Here is a 15263-nt window from a genome sequence, read left to right on the forward strand (position 1 = left end):
TCTGCTCTGAACATAACCCTTGCTGAGGATACTGAAAATCCGTGCCCTAACATATATATATATATATATATATATATATATATATATATATATGTGTGTGTGGTTGAGATTACATCTGATTAAAAAATTAAAATACGAGAGAGAATAAAGATGTACAATGATTACACAAATTTAAACGTCCGTTATACATATGTAATAAGTCGACTCGGTGCGTAAAAAATTCTGTAATTTTTTTTACGTATATATATGTAACCTACATATATTACGATGTGTAAAAAAAATTTGAGTTTTTTCGAGTTTTTAAAACTCAAGGTGGTTTCTCATTTGAAATCTCCCATATATATATATTATATATATATATATATATATATATATATATATATATATTATATATATCTATAGGAGATGGTTATACTAAAAAGAAGTAGTTTTCTAGGAAGACTAGGAATAAATCATAGCAATTGGATCATGTTAATCAATTGTTGAGATTTAAAATTACCCAAAACCAACATAGTTTCATAGAATTACTCTTTCACAATTATAACCGACATAGTTTTCTTTAATTATTCTTTCACCATAAGTTATAATTTCACATGTCAAAAATCTATTGGTTCTTACCATTCATAGGAAACTCCTTATTCATTTGAACCCTTATATATATATATATATGATTAGATTCATTTCAAAAGTGTTTCTTATTACGGGAAGTGCGAGAAATGAATTCGACCAATTACATTTTTTTCTTTTACTTTATCATTTATTTAATGACAAGGGTGTTATAGTAAAAGATCATGTGTTTTTTCATATTTGATAAGTCATAATTTATGGAGAAGTTAAAATTTTTATATATTTTTTAATATATAGTTAAATCAACCAATGTTGAATTCTTGATTTTTTAGTCAAATTCAATGTTGTCGATTAATCCATATTATTTTTTTTTATTCTCCTAATTTGAATTTCATATATTTGTCCATATTATAGTTCCAAAATTCAATAGCGCTAATAATTACACAGAGTACTTAAATAAACGTACATGTACATAAATGAACCTACACCTGAATATAAATGCACACACACAATTAGAAATACCACCGGCATAGTATATATACGAACATACGCAGTACATAAATGAACCTACATATGATAAAAAAATTACACATACACAATACATATATAAACCTACACAGTACATAAATGAACCTACAGATGATAAAAATTTATACATACACAATTTGAAATACCATACACACAGTACATATACGAACCAACACAGTACATGTACGAACTTACACAGTACATAGTACATAAATGAACCTACACACGATAAAAATTAGATATACACAATTAAAATACCATCTACACAGTACATATATGAAACTACATACTACAAAATAAACTTTTTTTTATTACATTAAACAACAATATATGGATCCTACATAAATTTTTATATCACAAACACTATACGTGTATGTATCATACACACACTATATATATATGTGGATCCTACACAAATTTTTATATCAAAAACACTGTACGTGTATGCAATATGCAAGTTAGTCTGAAAAAAAAAACACACTAAAAAACAAGAAAAAGGACTATCATAATAATAGATGAAATAAAAAAAAATTAAATAAATCACAAATGAATTGAATTCAATTAATTATCAATTAATGAAAATTAAAGGTTGAAGCTTTTACCAAGGAACATTGGGAGTTACACTCTTCTTTTATTTTAATTGTGTTAAACAAGTTACTACATTTCCGTTTTTAATTAAATTAATCTTATAATAAATTCTTATTAATTGCAAAAATGTCACTTTCGTTAATGACCATTGATTAGTAACATCAATGGTTGAAATCGACTTCTCACACTTCTCGCTATAATATCACTTCTCACAAGATCCATCCCCTATATATATAGGAGTAAGTTCAAGAGAGAAGTCATCTTAATGTGAGAAATGCGAGAAGTCATTTCAACTAATCAAAAATTTTCTTTCGTCATCTTCTTTTATTAAAATCCATGGATATAATGGTAAAGATTCTAGGTTTTATACTTGGTAAGTATTAGTTTTGTAAGTTTCCTTTTTTTTTCTTTTATAATTCTTATATTTGTTAATTAAGTTAAAAAATGTTATCATAAAAAAAATGTTGTCACGTGTAGAAAAAATGTTATCATTTTTTTTATGCGTGCATCATCCTTTTCTTTTTCTTTTTCTTTTTTTCTGGTATCTTTGTTATTAATTAAATAAAAACATAAAGTTTATAGGGTTTAAAATTTAAAACTGTCATAATAATATCAATTAAAATTTCAAAATAGTTACGATCATATCAATTAATATAATCATATATTAAAAATCAACTTTTTTTTTATTTCATAATACTTAATACATTGAAATTTTACATTCATTCTATATGTGTTCTTAATGAATCATAAGATTATAATAATATTTAAAATTCACATCCTATTTATGTCCGTTTTTGAAAAAAACTTTAATCTTTTATATAATTTTATGATTAAACTAACAAGTAATAAATATAAATATATATTTTAATGGTGTACACGATTACAAAATTGACAAAGTGTAATAACTACAAACAAACAAAATAAAAACAGACACTTGCATCAAACAAAAAATAGCCTACGTGAAATCATTTGTACACTACTATTAGATAACATAGCACTATACAACCAACATATACATATTCAATTTATATGTGTTTGGATAATTAGAATAATATGTACCTACACAAACCTTTAACGACCTACACAACCAATATGTATTTGAATAACTATATTAAGATATACCTACATACAATTTTAGTAGCCTACACACTAAAAGTTTTTCTAAATATGTTTGTTTGTTGTGTGTATGAATGGTGGTTGTATAGGAAAATTTGTTTTCTGTGTGCTTATAAATTATAATAGTGGGGAGGTTGCATGCAAATTTTAAGTATGTGCGTAATTTTTTTTACTGTTTTTGTGTATTGGACATATTTTTTTGTGTAGGTTGTTAATTAATTCAATTATCATATACATTTTCATTTGCATCGAACACTCCTACATCGATTTTTATGAGTCTACCCGCACACATATTTACCAACTAAGTGTAGGAATTTATCAAATTTGTATAGGATAATAGCCATATACAATAGAGCCCCTACACTTATTTATCAATGTGTGTAGGATTATGTCAATTTAATATTGGTAGAGAAAAAAAAATTTATGAATATATTAATAAAAACACACGACTTAAACTGGTGAAACCAAAATTGCTTTTCCACAAATAAATTACAAAAATACCTATTTATGAATTAATGTCAATTTAAATGTGGAGCTAAATACTATTGTTTCCTAAATTGATTTCTTCAACAAAAATACAAAAATACCCTTCAAGTATTTACTCAATTAAAATGAATAGCTTAAATTTACAATATTGTCATTTTAGTTATGGCCATTGATTACACATAATCAATGGTTCAGATGTACTTCTCGCATTTCTCACAGTAAAATGGTTTCTCTCCTGAACCATCCCCTATATATATATATATATATATATATACACATTCATTGTCAAATCATCATGAATAAATGCATCATACAGGTCGAACATGTGTAATATATCATTTCATGAGAATAGAACTACATAGAAAACCAATATATAAAGGTGGTTTGTTGAGCAATCGGGCTAACGCTTAATAACATAAATCCTCTCTGTCTGATGAGCTTCATGGATCTAGTAGTTATGAACACTTAAGAACAAGTTCAAACCTCTAGAAAAGGCGTTGCAAAAGTGGAGAAGACAAATCACAATGTTCACAATCACTAGAGACCAAAGAACACAAGCTAGTCAACTACAATAGATGGATCGACTGTCATAGCCGAGTTCTAAGTTCGGGTTTTGTGATGTTGTGCCTATAAATTGAAGCCTTTGCAAACTTTTTTCCTCTCCCCTTTTGCTCTAATGTTTCATGTATCATTACTTAACGTCTCTCTCTTTAAGATGTTTTATGTGTAACAATCTAGTTGAAGAAAACAGATGAAAGAAAAAGAAGAAAGTGTTCAACATCATCATTAATAAATTCTTGTATTATTATAGGGGGCATCACTAGTGTCGGAATAGTGATTTGTTTGTAAGTGTTTATCGTTTGTTGATGATCTGAGAGGGCAAAGGCTATCTTGACAGAGTGTGGTTATATTGTTAAGGGTTGGGAATATTATCTTGATATAGTGTTGTTATTAGAGTTTGCACACTATCTTGACGTATTGTTTAATGAGTTCACTATCTTGAAATAGTGAACACTTGAAGACTTGTAAACAATTTTAGGCATTCTTCCACACTTTATTTACCTTCTTTCATATTTAACTACTTGAGTTAACAAAGACTTTACAAGCTAATTAGCTTTCTTAATCAAATTTTAAACATGGCAAAAAGTTAAAAGCCTATTTACCCCCTAAACACCCCCATAGAAATGCGAATTTTAGTTCATGAACTGTCAGAATCAGGTAACCAAATGCTTCTTTATTTTCAATAATCAAACAAAATTCATACAAATTATAAGTTAAAGAAGACAAAGGGGATGAAACCCTAACAACAAAGGAAACTAGAGATTACATTGTTGATTGTTATTCTTGTTCCTTTGATATGGAAGGCACACCTCTATAGCCACAAAATCATTCCCAAGTGACCATTAGAGAAGATAGAATTTTAGAAGAAGAAAGTCCTTTTACGTGATTGAGGGACTTAGTTTTATATACATTGATCACACAAACCTTCCTGAAATCTTCAGCTGACATGCCTTCAACGAACTTGGGACCAGAAGCTAAAAACCCACTACCAAGAGGACCGTATGGAACAATCCCAATACCTAACTCTCTAAAAATCATATATCAATAATTAATGAAATGCCACATGCATGTATAGGAAAAAAACATGTATTACTAGTGAGAGATGATATTTATGGAAAACACAAAGTTTTACTAAGATATATAAACGTATGTATTAGGCCATGTAGGGGGGGTTCCGCGTTTTGGGCCAAAACATGGCCCCACAACGTACCACTACAGGTGGTCTTACCTACAAGTCGGAATTACTTCTTCATGGAATTTAGTCCATAGTGACCACTCTAACTGTACGGCTGTGATTGGACGAACAACATGGGCTCTTCTGATGGTTGAAGGTGATGCCTCAGATAGATCTATATACTTAATTTTACCCTCTTCAACCAGTTTCTTGAGCTCTCCCATCTGCAAGCAAAAGACATGTTATTTCTTCGTGGTGATTTAAGTACAATGGCTTTTACTTTTGCAATCAAATAGTTTATGATTGTGAAGGAATTGTCTTGAATAATTGTTCTTGCAAACTAGACTGATGCTTTTGATTACATTTATATATACAAAAGTAGAGTTTTAAATACGATTGTCAAAATATTTGATCATAAAATTAAAATTAAGTAGGGTTTTTATTGTTCTAGTAAGCACTAATATTCGAGTAATAAGCAAGGCAAATTTAGAGAAATGGACAGATTTCGAAATTCTAACCGTGATTTCGATTGGAACACGAGAATCAACCCGGTGGATATAGTATAGATCAATGTAGTCAACATCAAGACGTTTCAAACTAGCTTCACAACAAGACCTAACATACTCTCGATCACCACGAATATCACAGTCTCCTTCCAACGATTTGATCCCAAATTTCGTTGCCACTTGCACACTTCCTCGCTCTAATCCCTTCAATGCCTGCAACACAAAAGAAAACGACTAAAATAATCAAGACGACAATGACGACAACAAATAATAATAATAATAATAATAATAATAATAATAATAATAATAATAATAATAATTGAACGACCATTAACCTTGCCGATGAGGATTTCGTTAGCATGATCTCCGTTGAAGTCGGAAGTATCTAGATGAGTGACACCAGAGTTGACAGCATGGTGGATGAGTTTGATCATGTCTTCCTCGGGTTTTCCGGGCCCATAGCCACTAATGGTCAGACTCATGCATCCTAATCCGAGGGCAGGCACCTCCATACCTTGTGATTCAAGCTTAATCCTTCTCACTCCACCTGCCATTTTGTGTCTAAATATTATTATTATTATTATTATTATTATTGCTGCTGCAGATTTTATAAAGCAATAGCCTCCATAGCAATGCATATATATAGATATAGAAAGTCAATAATGGATTAGTAACTGATCAAAAAAGAAAAATGGTTTGGTAATAAATAATTTATTGAATAATAAATTCATGTATCATCATGCATGTCTCATTCATTTGTCTACTTGTTATCTTTTTATTTTTATAAATAAAAAATGATACAGGTCAAAGATGGGGACTGGGCCGAGTACGTACGCATTTGTTCTATAAGAAACCGAGATGCTTTCATGGGTTCTCCCTCAATATATATGGATACAATGTTGGCTTAATTGCTGTTTGGCTTGAGTGTACGGCCTAACCTAAGAATTAAATTAAAAGGGCTTATTAATGCGTCACTTAATGACCAAGTTAGGGTTATTAGGTTTCTTGTTAGCTAAGTTGAGTTTGCATTATAAATAGATTTTAAATAGGGACAACCAAGTTAAGGAGTGTTATGAAGTTGATTCAACATCAGGAGTCAAACCGAGTTAAGGTTTGAAAGTTGTAATCAGCTTTTTGAGTAATATTTTATGGTTAATAAACAAGAGTTATTTGTTTACATCGTGTTTGATTATCGATCCGGGAGTTGAATTGGTATCAGAACCAAGTTTAAGAAATCGATAATCGGAGTTCTGAAATCATTGGGGAGTTTACAGCGGCGGTGACCGGTGGCTTGAGGAGAAGCCATCAATCGGCGCATATCGGAACCAAGTTGGTTTCCGAAGCGGGGTGTGTTTTGTTAAAGCAGGTTAGTCGGACCAGTGTCGGTGCTTCGTCCTATCCAACGGAAGTGATAGGAAGAACACAAGGGTGTTTGATTTTGGTTTTGCAGCCGGCTAGGAGTGTTCGTTGCAATTTATTGAAAGTCAGTTTGTTCTTTTGGGTTGGGTCTTCACGATCAAGAGCATTTTCGTCCCCTCCACCATCTCTAAATCCAAAATTACACTAAAAACACCACATTTGCTTACTTTTTTATGCCTATATCATTACCATTTGCTCTCTCTCTCTCTCTCTCTCTCTCTCTCTCTCTCTCTCTCTCTCTCTCTCAATCACTTTCAACAAATATTAAAAAATTATAAAGGCTTAACGGTATTTTTTCAAATATATAGAAAAATAACTGCATTTTCTCTCTCATCTACTCACAACACCCTAAACCACTCTCAAATTATAAAAACACCACTCACAAAATTTAGTGGTTTGAATATGAATGCTCTAACATGGAAAAAAGTAGTTCCATGTGTTGGTATTTTTATTCGAGCAATTAAACAAGACTTCCTAATTGTTTTTTTTTTCCATGCTATATTAAATTGGAATTAAACAAACAAATAGGAATTTCTTTTATTTCGGTGTTACGAAGAACCCAAAAGGAAAGAGAACTTTGATTTTCTTTCTGTAACGAGGAACTCAAGAAGATAAAAAAAAACAAGTTGGTTTTTCACGCAATTCGGTTTTCGAGAGGTATTCGTGCCCGGGGGAGTGCAAGTAAATGGATTCGGTTCTGAAAAATGTTTTGGGACTGATTGTTAGGTTTGTATTTGTTCCAGTGAAGTGGAGCAAGAGAATTCAACATTGTCAATGGCTGGTGATGAAGAAAATTCAATAATCCAACCTAAAGCGACCGAGGGATATCGTTGCATGTTCCAAAGCTGAATGAAACTAATTACATCACATGGGTGATTGTGGTGGAAGCGATCTTGGATGATCAAGACCTATGGGAAGTTGTTCAACCAGAAGAGGGTGCGATTATTGATGCAAAGAAGAATAAAACGGCAAGATCATTATTGTTTCAAGTGGTGGATGGTGATATTCTTCTTCAGATTTCTCAATACAAGAATGCCCGAGAAATATGTAGGGCTTTGAAAGCACGGTATGTTGGGACCGAGCGAATCCAAAAGGCTCGACTGCTAATGTTGAAAAGTGAATTTTAGAAACTCAAGATGGTAGAAAACGATACTATTGACGAGTTTGCAGGAAAAATAACAAGTATAGTTTCAAAGGCAACGGGTCTAGGTCACGTGTTTGAGCAAGATGTCTTAGTGAAGAAGTTACTGGATGCGGTTCCTGAAAAATACTTCCAAATCATAGCCTCGATCGAGCAAAGTGTTGTCTCGATAGTTTGATGTTTGAAGATGCTATTGGAAGACTTAAGGCGTTTGAGGAACGTTTACGAGGGAGAGCGCGCGCTTCAAATTCATAGTAAGTTACTTTTCAATAGATCTGAAAGTAGTTACAAAGGCAAGTCGTATGATTTGTCCAGTAGTCGAGGTAATGGTTGGCAGAGTTCACAAGGACGTGAAAGAGGCACTGAAACCGGTGGTCAAGATCAATAAGATGAGGATCAAGATGGTTGTGACAATTAAGATGGTCAATATCATGGTTCAGACAGGTCAAAGAAGAACGAATGATCGTCAAAAGGATAGAAAGGATCGGTCTGTCCGCTTCAAGCGCTCTTTCACCTCCCAAAGAGCTCACATGTTCAAGGTTATCATTGTGATGAGTTCGGCCACTTTGCGTATACGTGCCTGGAACGTATGAAGAAAAAGGAAGAATCTAATTTGAACAAAATTGATGACTTTGATCCATCTTTATTTATAATAAAAGGTTATCAGAAGACAATTATACTGAATGCTGACGGTGTGATTCCAAAGCATTTCAAAACTGAGCCGAATGAGAAAGATGTTTGGTATCTCGACAACGAAACATCGAATCACATGAGGGGTATAAAGGGTATTTTTATAAATTGAATGAACAGGTCACAGGAAAAGTGAAGTTTGGAGATGAATCTTGTATTGATATTCGGGGAAAAGGGTCTGCCTTAATTGAAGGGAAAACGGGGGAGCAACGCCTGTTGACTGATATCTACTACATTCCGAGCTTTCAATGCAGTATCATAAGTTTTGGTCAAGCAACGGAAGGTGGATGCGAGATTCACATGAACTACGATTTGCTAACCATTAAAGATGATACAATTAAGCTTTTGATGAAGGTGACAATCTTGATCTTGGTAATGAAACACGATTCACCTAAAACACGACTGTTAAAGAGTTTTTTTTTTTTTTTTGTTCTAATTAGCATATCCAATCTTGGTACCGAAAGTCTCCATGTATTTGAACTCTGAAATTTTGGTGGGTTTTGGTAATGAACTTACTCCTGGTTCTAAAAATTTGAGTTTGAACTTGAATATTGTTGGATTCTGAAAAATATTTTTGGTTGTGAAACAATTCGGTTTAGAAAATTTGGTTCGATTATATCCAATATTATTTCATGTACATCATATCCAATATGTATTACTATAAACTAACAAGGGTGTATGTGAAATGGAAAATGCACCAATCATTTGATTATAAAAAACGATCTGGTTCTAAACATTTGTTTATTATCATGAAGAAAGGTAACTATCTGGTAATGAAAAGCTCATGGCTGGAAAGATGAAGTTTATTTTTTTTTACTATTTAATTTAATGGTTTTTTTAAAGTAGGGGTAAATTAGTCTATTAATAAGATTATTTTAATGTAATGGATAAATATGTAATATATATTTTTTAGAAAGGGAAAATATTTAATTAATTTTTTTAGGTTGGGGATATATGTAATTAACAATCTTAAGAAGGGAAAATATATAAATGCCCCTACTCTCTCTCTCTCTCTCTCTCTAAATAGATCAAGATCTAGATCTAAAACAAAGATGATGGAGCTCGTAAGATACCGTCACAACTTCTTGGTTCAGCTATCACCGGATTTGGGCTTGTCAGAATGGATTTTAAAAGTGGCATCATCCATCTTCGCACCACCATAGAGCCACTGGTCGGAAAATCTTCCGTCGCCTGCTTGTTTTCGACGCCATGGTTTGTACATTGATCTTAACTTTTTTGTTACTTGGGTTAATTGTGGGTTTTGAATTTTGTTTTTGATTTGCAATCCAACTTTAGATTTGTATGTAAGTCTGTCTACAACATAAATTTGGGTTCTTTAATTTTATGGTCTGTTTTCTTTTGTTTTTGGGTTTGTGTGTGTTGATTTAAATAAAGTTTATGTTTCTTAGAGTTTGTTGATTTCGAGACTTCCAAAGTTTGAAATATATTTTTAACATTTGTTAGGTTATGAATCTCTTAATGGGCTCGTTAATTTTACATTTTTACATTTATTTCGTTAATAATGTATTTACGTCTTATATTTTTTATTTTGCAGGATTCAAGTGCATTTTTTAACCAAACCAGTTATATTTCTTATATTCGTTGGTTTTTGTATTTTTGAAGATTTATTATTATTATTATTTTGAAATATGTAAAGTTGGTAACTTATGTAAACATATTCATTGTTAAATTTTATTGTTAGTTATGTTCAATTTACATTCGTTTTATTAGTTGGTTATTGTTCAATTTTGTAGTTAGTTATGTTCAATGTCTGATTTTTTGCTTGATGCAAAAATATATAAAGGATTTAATGTATGTAAAAGATGTAATGATGTAAAACACGTCTGCATGTAACGCATGTAGAGCATGTAAATATATGTAAAATATTTAAAAATAATTCAATATTTTACAAATATAAAATAGACAGAATTACAAATTTTGTCCTTTAAAAAAAGCCAAATTACGGTTCGTGTCCTTTTCTAAGTTTCCTTGCAGGCGGTGTACTTTAAACTTTTTTTTTCCTACAAGTTATGTCATTTACGCTAACTGGGTTAGAAAAACTCTGTTAAATCCCATCACGTGAGAAGCATGTGAGGGTAGTTTTGTCTTTTTGCCTACCTGCTTCTTCTTCTTCTTCTTCTTCTTCTTCTTCTTCTTCTTCTTCTTCTTCTTCTGTTTCTGTGCTGCCTCATCTCACTTCTCTCTCTATGTTCCTCAAACACCATCACCACCGCCACCATAGCTCCGCCACCAGCCACCGCTCCATCTCCGATTCCCTCATCCACAATCGTCCTCAATTCTGATTCGTTTGGAATTAGGGTTCTATCACAAAACACCTGTTTTTAGGGTTTTAATTTCTGATTCGTAATCGTTGGTGGTGGGTCCGATTCGTAACCGTTGGTGGTGGCGATGGCAGCTGTCTGTTATAGTTGTCTGTTATGGTTGCTGATTATTGATCGTCTATAATTGAGTTGAGCGGACGGTGATTGTGTGAGTGTTTTGCAAGCTGATTTACGGCCTGCTTAGGGTTTTGCAAGCTGATCCTTTCTCCGATGATGACGTGGCACTGATCAATCCATCTTGACCGTCACCTTCATCGTCATCATTGTTGACCATATTTTCCTCCTCTTGCGGCGGCGCGTGAGCTACTTCCTCCACAACACTCGGCGGCGCGTGAGAAGAATCTGGAGTTGGAGAAACTTTATTCTTCTTTCTATCCTTCTTATTCTTTTTGTTACTATTATTATTATTGTTGTTAATCAATCCATCCTCATAAGCATCAATGATTTCATGAATCAGCTGGCGGTTTGGTGAGCCATCCCACCGGACCCAGTAACTAGTGTAACATGAAAAGCAGTAGCAGTTGAACCTCGGAGGGTGGCTTCCGCCGGCTCCGGTGTCGCCGGATGACGATGAAGGTGTTGATGATGGGATTGTTGGTTTGAAGTGATGTTGATGTTTGGTGGCCGGAAATGGATGCCGGAGCTCCGACGAGTTTTCCGGCGGGATGTTTCTGCCCTTGTGATGAAGAAGAAGCAGGGTAGGCAAAAAGACAAAACTACCCTCACATGCTTCTCACGTGATGGGATTTAACAGAGTTATTCTAACCCAGTTAGCGTAAAGGACATAACTTGTAGGAAAAAAAAGTTTAAAGTACACCGCCTGCAAGGAAACTTAGAAAAGGACACGAACCGTAATTTGGCTTTTTTTAAAGGACAAAATTTGTAATTCTGTCTATAAAATATGTAAAGTACGTAAAATATATAAATATATGTAAAATATGTAAAACACACCTGAGCATAAAGCATGTAAAAGATTAAGCGTTGTAATAGATGAAACACGTCTAATTATATGAAGGTGGAGAGAGAAAAACCATACACGCATTCCAATTTTACTTTTGTAAAATATATAAATACAATTTACTAGTTGCATATGGATTTAGATTCCAATTTTTTTTTTTTTTGTTCCCATGTACGTTTGGTACATTATAATTATATTCCTTGTCACTCGAGTTACGTTTACATATCTTACAATTATAAGTTACATGTCTTACATTCATTACTTCTATTGGTTTTTTCTGCCAGAAGTTTGATGGAGATTAACTTACGTTATTTACATCTATTAATTTTTCCTCTTTTAAGTGCCTTATATTTGTAAAGTTTGTCACAAATTACTACGGATTTTTAGGGGATGAAAGCCTCTTGTTGTTCTTGATGAGAGTAACCGGAGAACCTCTTTCTTTTTTCATATGAAATTTTGATTTTAGAATTGAAATTGGATTATTAATTTAAAATTGAAGAGAGAAAAGCAAGTGAAGGGCCAAATCATTCTTACATAAAGGTTGTTTTGTCAAATTACCTATATGCCCTTCTTAACTATATTAATCAAAAGTTGTTATAAGCATGTGGGGCCAAAGCAATCCAAATCCCAACCATAGGATTTGAAAATGAATGGTGAGACATGGGGTTTCAAGGGTGCTCGGGGAAGGGTTTCAAGATAATTCTTCCATATACATAGGGGAAGTATAATTTGAAAACCATTTGAGTTGTAAGAAGCCCACATTCAATTAACTCATTAATACTTTATGATTGAGATTAAAGAAGAATTTAAAATTAAGAGACGAAAGAGAAAAAAACAATATTAAATGGTTAAAGGGCATTTAAGTAAAAATACAATATTCATCTTTTTCAAATTCTAAAAGACATCATTTCTCTCAATCATGTTTTTTTATAAAAAAAATAAATTTTAATAAATATGAATTATTGTTTTTAAAGAATAAATATATATATATATATGTGTGTATATATCTATATATATTAATTTGATCATGCATTACAAACGCTTTATAAGTTTAGTTGCTTTTCTTTTGAAAACTACATTATTGTTCTTACTATTTATGAATGTGTGTTTATGCATCTGATAGAATTTTATTTCAATTTTTTAAAAAACACATTTATTTGTTTTTAATAGGATGTCACCTTCTCTAATTTAACTTACCGAGACACGGAGGACAAACTCGCGCCTCTCACTTAGGCTGAGGGGTGTGGAGCGCTAGAAAGGGCGCAAGAGGCCAGACGCTCGCGCCCCGGGGCGCGAGCTCCACACCACCGAGGCGCGAGAGGGGCGCGAGAGGGGCGCGAGAGCGGAAAAAGAGGCAGGCGCCAGGGGGCTCGCGGGAGCTGTTGCGCGTGAGGGTGCTTGGGGAATGGTGAAAGAGCCGTTGGAGGCTTAATGTGAATAAAAAAAAAAAAAAATTAATAAATTCCTCTATATATATCACAATATATATCACATATATATTCCTAAACCAATACATACCACACCCAAAACCCCATTTTTTTTAAAAAAATAATGTCTTCGTACTCGTCTGATTCCGACTCCTCCGAAGAGGATGATTTGCTTCTTCATGTAGGGGGAGTTTTGACCGCAGCCGTGGTAAATCTCTTGCAAAATCAAGCCCATCAACCCCGACTCCCGAGGGTTAGAGCACCACCTCGTGAGCGTGATCGATCGGGTGCTAACGATACTTTGATGAGGCATTATTTTAGCCCTCAACCGGTATACGCGGAGTCGGATTTTCGAACTCGTTTTCGAATGAGCAGGCAATTGTTCACAGCGTATAGCGAGTGATTTAGAGGCACGGTATCCCTTTTTCCAACAAAGGGAGGATGCTAGGGGTCTTCCCGGTTTTACCCCTCTTCAAAAATGCACGGCTGCTATCCGTCAACTAGCGTATGGCATCTCGTCGGACGCTTTGGACGAGTATTTACAGATGTCGAAAAGGGTTGCACGTGAATCCCTTCATTTTTTCTGCCAAGGTAAAAAACATTAATTTTACTTTTTATTAAATATTTATTACATTTTTTAATATATATTGTACGTAGGAGTCATATCGACTTACGCTCGGAGATATCTGCGTAAACCTACAACGTATGACATCCAACGCATATATGAGGTGCACGCAGAAAAACATGGTTTTCCTGGGATGCTAGGTAGCATCGATTGTACGCATGTTGGATGGGCTATGTGTCCAACGGCCTGGCGAGGTCAGTTCCACCGTGGTGATCATGAAGGGCCGACCCTCATACTTGAGGCGGCGGTGTCACAGGATCTTTGGTTTTGGCATGCTTTTTTTGGTGTTGCTGGGTCAAATAACGACCTTAATGTTATCGATCAGTCACATTTGATCAACGACCTTATCGACGGGGTTGAACCACCTCAATCTTTTGTTGCAAATGAAGAACTCTTCAAGTACGGGTACTATCTGGTCGATGGTATTTACAACGAATGGGCTGTGTTAGTTCAAGCTTTTACAGATCCAGTCGCCGACAAACGGAAGTATTTTACGAAGAAGCAAGAGTCTGCTAGAAAAGATATTGAAAGAGCTTTTGGAGCTATAAAAAAACAATATTATGTTCTGGCGAACCCGATACGTTATTGGACTCGGGAGAGGATAATGGACGTCGTCTACACGTGTCTTATCCTACACAACATGACGTTAGAAGACGAGGGCAAAGCTATATGCCAAAACTACCAAGGTGACATTCCGCCACAACTGTCCACAATCAGTGATCAACAAAAACTTCATAACATAGCAAATATCAAGAGCCGTGAGATACACGGGGATCTTCGACATGAGTTGGTTGAACATTTGTGGGCGAGGCGACCAGAGGATCTTGTATTAGATTAGTTTTATTATTAAATATTATTGTTTGTTTAATTTTTAGTATGTTTTTTTTATTATATGAATTTTCAAAAAAATGTGTGTTTTTTTAAATAATTTTTGCGTTTTTTTAATAATACGTTTTTTTACTACATTTAAAAAATAATAAAAAAATAAACCGCTCGCGCCCCCTCTCGCGCCCCTCCACACCATGGCCCGGGGCGCTATCACCACTACCAACACCCATCTTATCAAGTTTCTCTCTCTGCCACACGTCACAATATTATTGGCTGGCGCCCCCACTCACGCCCCCTCTCGCGCCCC

The 15263-nt window shown here is 33.8% G+C and overlaps 1 pseudogene; it reads right to left on the minus strand.

The window, feature by feature from the left end:
- Nucleotides 1-5459: 5459 nt before the first annotated feature.
- Nucleotides 5460-6080, minus strand: LOC143631112 (auxin-induced protein PCNT115 pseudogene; annotated as a pseudogene).
- Between the last annotated feature and the right edge of the window lie 9183 nt (nt 6081-15263).

The sequence above is a fragment of the Bidens hawaiensis genome, unplaced genomic scaffold, assembly GCF_021521415.1.
Source record: "Bidens hawaiensis isolate Kalapana, Puna unplaced genomic scaffold, B.hawaiensis_p1.1 tig00005944_1, whole genome shotgun sequence".
NCBI classification, from domain to species: Eukaryota; Viridiplantae; Streptophyta; class Magnoliopsida; order Asterales; family Asteraceae; genus Bidens; species Bidens hawaiensis.